Consider the following 10,225-nt stretch of genomic DNA (forward strand, 5'->3'; position numbering starts at 1 on the left):
AGATATTTCAATTGTAATTGCTCCGTAGTTGCAAAGATTCACATGATTGGGACATGTTACTGCATCATTTGAGAAGCATTAGAAAATGGGCATTGATGTATTGCTCCGAGGCCAGGCTGCCTGTATCAGGGACCCTGCAGGCAAAGTGGGAATAAAAACATGATGCATGAAATTAGATGTGAAGACTAAACTCACAAGTTTAAAAATGTACGTTGATGCAAATGAAACAGAATGATTAGCTTTTTATAATTTTGAATTTGGCCTATAAGGGCTTAAATGATCGGTTTGTCTTTGTTTATTGGGTGAACAAAGGGGTACTCCATGGACGTCAGTTTACTCGTCATGGAGAGTACCACCTGACCTGCTATAAAATGTCCTCAGGAGGGGACATAAATTACCCTGCTCTCAGAGAGACGTCATCAGGGTTATGTTAGCTTGGGTTTAAGGCTTTATTTTTAACACAAACCCTGCATTACAGACTACAAATGAGGGCTTTAAAAGAAGTAAGGTTTATTGAAAGATGGTATACAGTAGTGTTAGGTTAAATTTAGTGTCAAGCTTTTACGGATCCTACATGTAAGATGTTCCTTGGAAGTCCCAAACTGTGGAGAAGTGCAGTACTAAATTACCGGGTAGGTATCCCTTTATACAAAATATTTTTTTAGATAAATTGTGTCACTGTTGGCATTCTCAGCTTTCAGATTTCTGATAGTCATGATGACCTTATCATTGAATGTTGACTAACTGTATTCCACTTTGTGCACATCCAAACCAAACAATATTTAGCCAAGCAAGTTGCTGGCAGAATGCTTCTGTAGAATAAAAGGGTCTAGTAGGCCTTAAACATGTATTGACGGTCCTATGTATATAGCTAGAGTTATAACTGAATATACAGCTGGCCTATATATTTCTTTTCATATGCCTTATTCAGTGTTGGTGCATGGTAGTGATATTTGGTGATAATACTGATTATTATGGCAAGGGTAAACAGCTAAACTCATGACCATCATTGACCTCAACATCATTATCTGGGCAGAGCAAAAAACAACAGCTTGTGCCCTGTTGTGCGACTGCACCTTTTGTGTTTTTCTATGAATGAAAAAGACCATGTTTCCCAAAGATCTCTGGGCCCACTTGCAGAATGAATGTAACTGTAGTATTTATTTTTACATAACACAGAATATACAGTACAATCACATCTATCTTGTTTGAACCTGTGATTGGCACTGAATCCTTATGTAATCATTTCTGGCCCTTGTACTTACATTTAAAGTCACATGACATTAAATAGAAGGGTTTTTAACCATTAAACTCAAACAAATAACTGTTTGAAGAACTGGAAACTATGACCAACCACTATTACAGCGCCCACAGCCCTTTACTGACACAAATGCTGGCCAAGCACAGGTCCATAACAGTTTTATTAATCTTTTGACTCTTTTAATATTTTTTGATGGTGAATGTGATGTACGATATATTATCTATTTATGTTGTGGTGGAATAAGCACAGAACATGTTCCTTAAATTAGGTGTTTAATACTGTTATTCACACTCTGGTGATATTTTTGTCATGTTTTTGAGAGCTATATATTCTATTTTATGAATGTTAGGTCAAACTTGACTTGTGTGCAACTGTTATATGCATAACACTAACAGCAGGTTTGGAGTCAATTTGGTTTGCAACAGCTATTTGCATAACTACAAAGCCTTAATTTCAAAAATGTCTCAGTGATTTATGGTTATGAGAATCTGTTCACAGGAAAGACAATCCACTTTCCAAATTTAATTGAAAATCAGCTGTACTTGAAGTTAGTTGTCTCCAAACCCTGATGTACTAGCACTGCTTCTTGAAAGGCTTTTTCTTTCCGCTGCACTGTAAAAGAATGAATGTTCTGTTATGTTTAATGCTTAAATTTGCTACCAATTAAATTTCTTGACACTATAATTTACTTGACCACAGAGCTACAATGTACAAAGTAGTAAAAATAAATGATAAATTTCATTTTGATTATTATTAGGTTTTGTAAGATATAGGCTTAATCATTTAAATAAATGGAGAAAATTACCAAAATTTTGTTTTTTTTCATGTCTCAGACTGGAGAGAAAATCCTAAATAGGCTGCAGTCTCTCTTTGGGATTCTTCTTGAAACTGGTAACAAATTGTTTCAGGTCAGATATCTAAAATATTATTACATTATTTGCTGCATGAAAGGTCTAGGAAGTATTAGGGTCACCTTGCTGCAGCCCACAGCTCTATAGTGCCTGATCAGCAGTAAACTGCTCATTGATGTAACAAGCTATGAAAATACCAACTGTGAAAAAAGACAGGCACATACATTAGTAATTTGCTTGTCCATCAGAGCCTCTTCTCAGCTGATTATTTAGTTTAATGGAGGCTGGATAAGCCTGTGTTCAGATGGAAAAGGGCAGAATTACTGGAAATATATCCCACTTCCAAGTACCCATTAATGCAAGCCAGGATTTGTGAAGATACATTTTTGCTCACTTAATGAAAGGTATTACCGACGCTGATGGGTTTTAGACAGGCATATCTGAATATCCGAGGGAATTAGAAAGTTAGAACATCCTCTATCATATCATAATAAATCAAAGAGATTACAGATGGCATAATATGAAATTATATTTTTTTATTGTTTTCTTAATGTTCTGATATGATGATGATGGTGCTATTCTAGAATAGAATCAAATAGAACTGTAATATTAAGCTGAGGCCAGAAAATAACCTTTGGTCTCACCAGATGCAATCAAACAATCACCTTACAACATTTTTTATGGTACTCTATACTACGTCTTTTTAATGACATTACTGTGTCATAAAAAAATGCATAGTGTAGTATGTAATAACCATTTCATTTTATAGTATGTCATAAAAATAATTCATAAAAGGTCAAAGTAAAACGTAGTACATAAAAATTCACAGTTTATTATATCATAAAAAGTCATAAAAAAAACATAGTAGAGTATGTCAAAAAATCGTAAAATGTTAATAGCATATTATCTCGAATAAAATATAAAAGTAATCGTATAGTTTGTCACAAAAAGTCATAAATCATAGTATGTCATAAAGGGCGTGAATAATTAATTGTATAGTATAAAAAAAGTAAATAAAGTCATAGCATAGCATGTTGTAAAAAAATACAATTAGTATAGTATGTCATATAAAGTCATAAATAGTTAGTCTTTAAAAAGTTTAAAAACATCACAGTATGATATGTCACAAAAAGTATAAAAAGGAGTTATAAAGAATGTAATTAAAAATATATAGTATGTTTAAAATTAAATTAAAATAGTATAACATGATATAGAACAAAAAAAAACTAGAACAAAAAAACTCCGGCACACTGTCATCATCAGTAACCTGTTGAAGGTCTGTGTACCGAAATGTTGAAACTAAATATATTTATATGCAAGTGAAGAAGACAGTGTCTTTTTTGTATATATTGTCTACCCTAGGTATTCTCCTACGCACCTGTCGTCCTACTGGTATGCAAAAGTTTTGCTCTTTTTCTAGTATATTATGATAGAAAACAAAGTCATAGTATATTCATTCATTCATGAATGAAGTCATAGTATAGTATGTTGTAAAAGTTATAGTATAGTCATGAAGTCAAAATAAAGTGTGTCATAAAGGTCATGGTATATTGAGTCATGAAAAGTTAAAAAATGTATACTTTGATGTGTCGTCAAAACTTGTATTATGTCATAATTTTTTAGTAAAAATAAATAGTATACTTAATAAGTCTTTATAAAGATTTCAATAAAATATTGTAGTCAAAAATGTAATAAAGAGTCTAAGTATAGAATGCCTTCAAAACTTGACATTAATAGGTATATAGAATATTACTTCATAGTATGGTATGTAAAAAAGGCATAGTATTGCATGTCATTAAAAAGTCATGGCATAGTATGTCATAAAAAAACATAGAAGAGAATTAAACATAGAAGAGAATTAAAAATGTCTGTTAAATCATAATATGTCATGAAACTATGTGAGGAAAGGATGTCATAAAAAATGATTTTAAAAAGTCATAGTATAGTATCTCGTAAAAGTTTTAGTATACTTTTAGTACACTTTTGCACACCAGTAGGACGACAGGTGCGTAGGAGAATACCTAGGGTAGACAATATCCAGCACACTGTCTTCTTCACTTGCATATAGATATATTTAGTGACAACGTTTCGGTACACAGACCTTCATCAGGTTACAGGACTTACAGGAAGTAACCTGATCTGATGAAGGTCTGTGTCACTAAATATATCATGAAGTAGACAGTGTGCTGGAGTTTTTTTGTTCGATAGTATAGAATGTTAAAATAACTCGCAAAAAAGTCATGGTATGGTATTTCCTAAAAAGTGAAAAAAAGGTATCGTATAAAATATCGTGAAAATATTATAGTATAGAAAGTCATAAAGACTCTTAGTTGAGAATGGCTTAAAAACTCGTCATGGTATGGTATGTGAAAAAACTCATGGAAAAGGCATAGAATAGTATGTATTGAAAAAGTCATACTATCATATGTCATAAAAAGTCATAGTAAGGTATGTAATAAAAAAAGACATAGCTTAGTATGTCAATACATTTCAAAGTATAGTATGTTATAAAGAGTACAAAAATAAATAGTTTAGTGTATCATAAAAATTGATATAGTAGGTCATGAAAAGTCACAGAAAAGTGATGATAAAGTATGTAAAAAAAGGTTGATTAAAAGAAATAGTATAGTTTGTCTAAAGAAGTTGTAAAAAAAGTCATAGCATAGTATCTCATAAATATTCTAACAAATAGTCATTGCATAGTGTAGTATCTCGTGAAAAACAGTATAGTATGTATAAAAGTATCGTTTTTTTAAAAAGTCATGAAAACATCATAGCATAGTATGTCAAAGAAAGTAAGGAAAAATAACATACAATGCATGTCGATAAAAGTAATAATATATCATGTGGAAAAAAGTCATGAAAAAATATAGCATGTGGAAAAAAAAAGTCATAATGAAAAAGTCATACTATTGTATGTCGAAAAAAGTCATGAAAAAAGTCATAGTATAGCATGTCGAAAAAAGTCATGAAAAAAGTCATACTATTGTATGTCGAAAAAAATCATGAAAGAAGTCATACTACTGCATGTCGAAAAAAGTCATGAAAAAAGTAATAATACATAATGTAGAATGAAGTCACAGTATAGCATGTCGAAAAAAGTCAAGAAAAAAGTCATACTACTGCATTTTGAATTAAGTCATACCGGAGGAGCAGTGGGCTGCTAAGAAGCACCCGGGGAGCAACTTTGGGGTTAGGTGTCTTGCTCAAGGACACCTCGGCATGTTGACTGTAAAGGGGTTCGAACCACCAACCTTGTGGTTGCAGGACGAGCGGTCTACCTCGTGTGCCACAGCTGTATGGCATAGCTGGTCGAAGAAAGTCATGAAAGAAGTCATACTATTGCATGTCGAAATAAGTCAAGAAAAAAGTCATACTATTGCATGTCGAAAAAAGTCATGAAAAAAAAAAAAGTCATACTATTGCATGTGAAAAAAATGAAAAAAGTCATACTAATGTGGAAAAAAAAAAAGTCATGAAAAAAGTCATAATACATAATGTGGAAAAATAAAGTCATACTATTCATGAAAAAAGTCATGAAAAAAGTCATACTATTGTATGTCGAAAAAATTCACGAAAAAAGTGATAATACATAATGTGGAATAAAGTCACGAAAAAAGTCATAATACATAATGTGGAATAAAGTCATACTATTGCATGTCGAAAAAAATCATGAAAAAAGTCATACTATTGTATGTCGAAAAAATTCACGAAAAAAGTCATAATACATAATGTGGAAAAAAGTCATACTATAGCATTTCGAAAAAAGTCATGAAAAAAGTCATACTATTGCATGTCGAAAAAAGTCATGAAAAAAGTCATAATACATAATGTGGAATAAAGTCATACTATAGCATGTGTCGAAAAAAAAAGTCATACTATTGTATGTCGAAAAAAGTCATGAAAAAAGTCATACTATTGTATGTCGAAAAAATTCAGGAAAAAAGTAATAATACATAATGTGGAATAAAGTCACAAAAAGTCATGAAAAAAAAAAGTCAATGTGGAAAAAAGTCATACTATTGTATGTCGAAAAAAGTCATGAAAAAAGTCATACTATTGTATGTCGAAAAAAGTCAAGAAAAAAGTCATGAAAAAAGTCATACTATTGTATGTCGAAAAAAGTAATGAAAAAAGTCATGAAAGAAGTAATAATACATAATGTGGAATAAAGTCATACTATTGCATGTCGAAAAAAATCATGAAAAAAGTCATACTATTGTATGTCGAAAAAAGTCATGAAAAAAGTCATACTATAGCATTTCGAAAAAAGTCATGAAAAAAGTCATACTATTGTATGTCGAAAAAATTCACGAAAAAAGTCATACTATTGTATGTCGAAAAAAGTCACGAAAAAAGTCATACTATTGTATGTCGAAAAAAGTCATGAAAAAAGTCATACTATTGTATGTCGAAAAAAGTCATGAAAAAAGTCATACTATTGTATGTCGAAAAAAGTCATGTCATACTAAAAAAAGTAATAATACATAATGTGGAATAAAGTCATACTATTGCATGTCGAAAAAAAGTCATGAAAAAAGTCATACTATTGTATGTCGAAAAAAGTCATGAAAAAAGTCATAATACATAATGTGGAAAAAAGTCATACTATAGCATTTCGAAAAAAGTCATGAAAAAAGTCATACTATTGTATGTCGAAAAAAGTCATGAAAAAAGTCATACTATTGTATGTCGAAAAAATTCATGAAAAAAGTCATACTATATGTCGAAAAAAGTCATGAAAAAAGTCATACTATTGCATGTCGAAAAAAGTCATGAAAAAAGTAATAATACATAATGTGGAATAAAGTCACAGTATAGCATTTCGAAAAAAAGTCAAGAAAAAAGTCATACTATTGTATGTCGAAAAAAAAGTCATGAAAAAAGTCATACTATTGTATGTCGAAAAAATTCATGAAAAAAGTCATACTATTGCATGTCGAAAAAAAAGTCATAAATTGTCATGTCGAAAAAAATACATAATGTGGAAAAAGTCATACTATAGCATGTCGAAAAAAAGTCATGTCATACTATTGCATGTCGAAAAAAGTCAAAAAGTCATACTATTGTATGTGAAAAAAGTCATGAAAAAAGTCATACTATTGCATGTCGAAAAAATGTCATGAAAAAGTCATACTATTGTATGTCGTCATGAAAAAGTCATACTATGTGTATGTCATGAAAAAAGTCATGAAAAAAGTCATACTATTGTATGTCGAAAAAATTCATGAAAAAAGTCATACTATTGTATGTCGAAAAAATTCATGAAAAAAGTCATAATACATAATGTGGAATAAAAAAAAAGTCATAATACATAATGTGGAATAAAGTCATACTATTGCATGTCGAAAAAATCATGAAAGAAGTCATACTATTGTATGTCGAAAAAAGTCATAAAAAGTCATACTATTGCATGTCGAAAAAAGTCATGAAAAAAGTCATACTATTGTCGAAAAAATTCACGAAAAAAGTCATACTATTGTATGTCGAAAAAATTCACGAAAAAAGTCATACTATTGCATGTCGAAAAAAGTCATGAAAAAAGTAATAATACATAAGGTGGAATAAAGTCACAGTATAGCATGTCGAAAAAAGTCAAGAAAAAAGTCATACTATTGTATGTCGAAAAAAGTCATGAAAAAAGTCATACTATTGCATGTCGAAAAAAGTCATGAAAAAAGTCATACTATTGTATGTCGAAAAAATTCACGAAAAAAGTCATACTATTGTCATGTATTGAAAAAATTCATGAAAAAAGTCATACTATTGTATGTCGAAAAAAGTCATGAAAAAAGTCATACTATTGTATGTCGAAAAAAGTCATACTATTGTATGTCGAAAAAGTCATGAAAAAAGTCATACTATTGTATGTCGAATAAAGTCATGAAAAAAGTCATACTATTGTATGTTGAAAAAAGTCATGAAAAAAGTCATACTATTGTATGTCGAAAAAATTCACGAAAAAAGTCATAATACATAATGTGGAATAAAGTCACGAAAAAAGTCATAATACATAATGTGGAATAAAGTCATACTATTGCATGTCGAAAAAAGTCATGAAAAAAGTCATACTATTGTATGTCGAAAAAATTCATGAAAAAAGTCATACTATTGTATGTCGAAAAAAGTCATGAAAAAAGTCATAATACATAATGTGGAAAAAAGTCATACTATGTCGAAAAAGTCATGAAAAAAGTCATACTATTGTATGTCGAAAAAAGTCATACTATTGTATGTCGAAAAAAGTCATGAAAAAAGTCATACTATTGTCGAAAAAATGTCGAAAAAAAGTCATACTGTAATGTGGAAAAAGTCATGAAAAAAGTCATATAATACATCGAAATGTGGAAAAAGTCATACTATTGCATGTCGAAAAAAAGTCATGAAAAAAGTCATACTATTGTATGTCGAAAAGTCATGAAAAAAACTATTCATGTCGAAAAAAGTCATACTATTGCATGTCGAAAAAGTCATGAAAAAAGTAATAATACATAATGTGGAATAAAGTCATACTAGTATAGCATGTCGAAAAAAGTCAAGAAAAAAGTCATACTATTGTATGTCGAAAAAAGTCATGAAAAAAGTCATACTATTGTATGTCGAAAAAAGTCATGAAAAAAGTCATACTATGTGAAAAAAGTACTATTGTAAAAAAGTCATGAAAAAAGTCATACTATTGTATGTCGAAAAAATTCATGAAAAAAGTCATACTATTGTATGTCGAAAAAAGTCATGAAAAAAGTCATACTATTGTATGTCGAAAAAAAAAAGTCATACTATTGTATGTCGAAAAAGTCATGAAAAAAGTCATACTATTGTATGTCGAAAAAAGTCATGAAAAAAGTCATACTATTGCATGTCGAAAAAAGTCATGAAAAAAGTCATAATACATAATGTGGAATAAAGTCACGAAAAAAGTCATAATACATAATGTGGAATAAAGTCATACTATTGCATGTCGAAAAAAGTCATGAAAAAAGTCATACTATTGTATGTCGAAAAAAGTCATGAAAAAAGTCATACTATTGCATGTCGAAAAAAGTCATGAAAAAAGTCATACTATTGCATGTGAAAAAAGTCAAAAAAATCATACTATTGCATGTCGAAAAAAGTCATGAAAAAAGTCATACTATTGTATGTCGAAAAAAGTCATTGAAAAAAGTCATACTATTGCATGTCGAAAAAGTCATGAAAAAAGTCATAATACATAATGTGGAAAAAGTCATACTATTGCATGTCGAAAAAAGTCAAGAAAAAAGTCATACTATTGTATGTCGAAAAAAGTCATGAAAAAAGTCATACTATTGTATGTCGAAAAAAGTCATGAAAAAAGTCATACTATTGCATGTCGAAAAAGTCATGAAAAAAAAGTCATACTACATATGTCGAAAAAAGTCATGAAAAAAGTCATACTATTGTATGTCGAAAAAAGTCATGAAAAAAGTCATACTATTGCATGTCGAAAAAAGTCATGAAAAAAGTCATACTATTGTATGTCGAAAAAGTCATGAAAAAAGTCATACTATTGCATGTCGAAAAAAGTCATGAAAAAAGTCATACTATTGTATGTCAAAAAAGTCATGAAAAAAGTCATACTATTGTAATGTCGAAAAAAGTCATGAAAAAAGTCATACTATTGTATGTCGAATAAAGTCATGAAAAAAGTCATACTATTGTATGTTGAAAAAAGTCATACTATTGTATGTTGAAAAAAGTCATGAAAAAAGTCATACTATTGTATGTCGAAAAAATGTGGAAAAAAGTCATACTATTGTATGTTGAAAAAAGTCATGAAAAAAGTAATAATACATAATGTGGAAAAAGGTCATAGTATAGCATGTCGAAAAAGTCAAGAAAAAAGTCATACTATTGCATTTTGAATTAAGTCATACCGGAGAAGCAGTGGGCTGCTAAGAAGCACCCGGGGAGCAACTTTGGGGTTAGGTGTCTTGCTCAAGGACACCTCGGCATGTTGACTGTAAAGGGGTTCGAACCACCAACCTTGTGGTTGCAGGACGAGCGCTCTACCTCGTGTGCCACAGCTGTATGGCATAGCTGGTCGAAGAAAGTCATGAAAGAAGTCATACTATTGCATGTCGAAAAAGTCATGAAA

This window comes from Anoplopoma fimbria, chromosome 15 (assembly GCF_027596085.1).
Source record: "Anoplopoma fimbria isolate UVic2021 breed Golden Eagle Sablefish chromosome 15, Afim_UVic_2022, whole genome shotgun sequence".
Lineage (NCBI taxonomy): Eukaryota > Metazoa > Chordata > Actinopteri > Perciformes > Anoplopomatidae > Anoplopoma > Anoplopoma fimbria.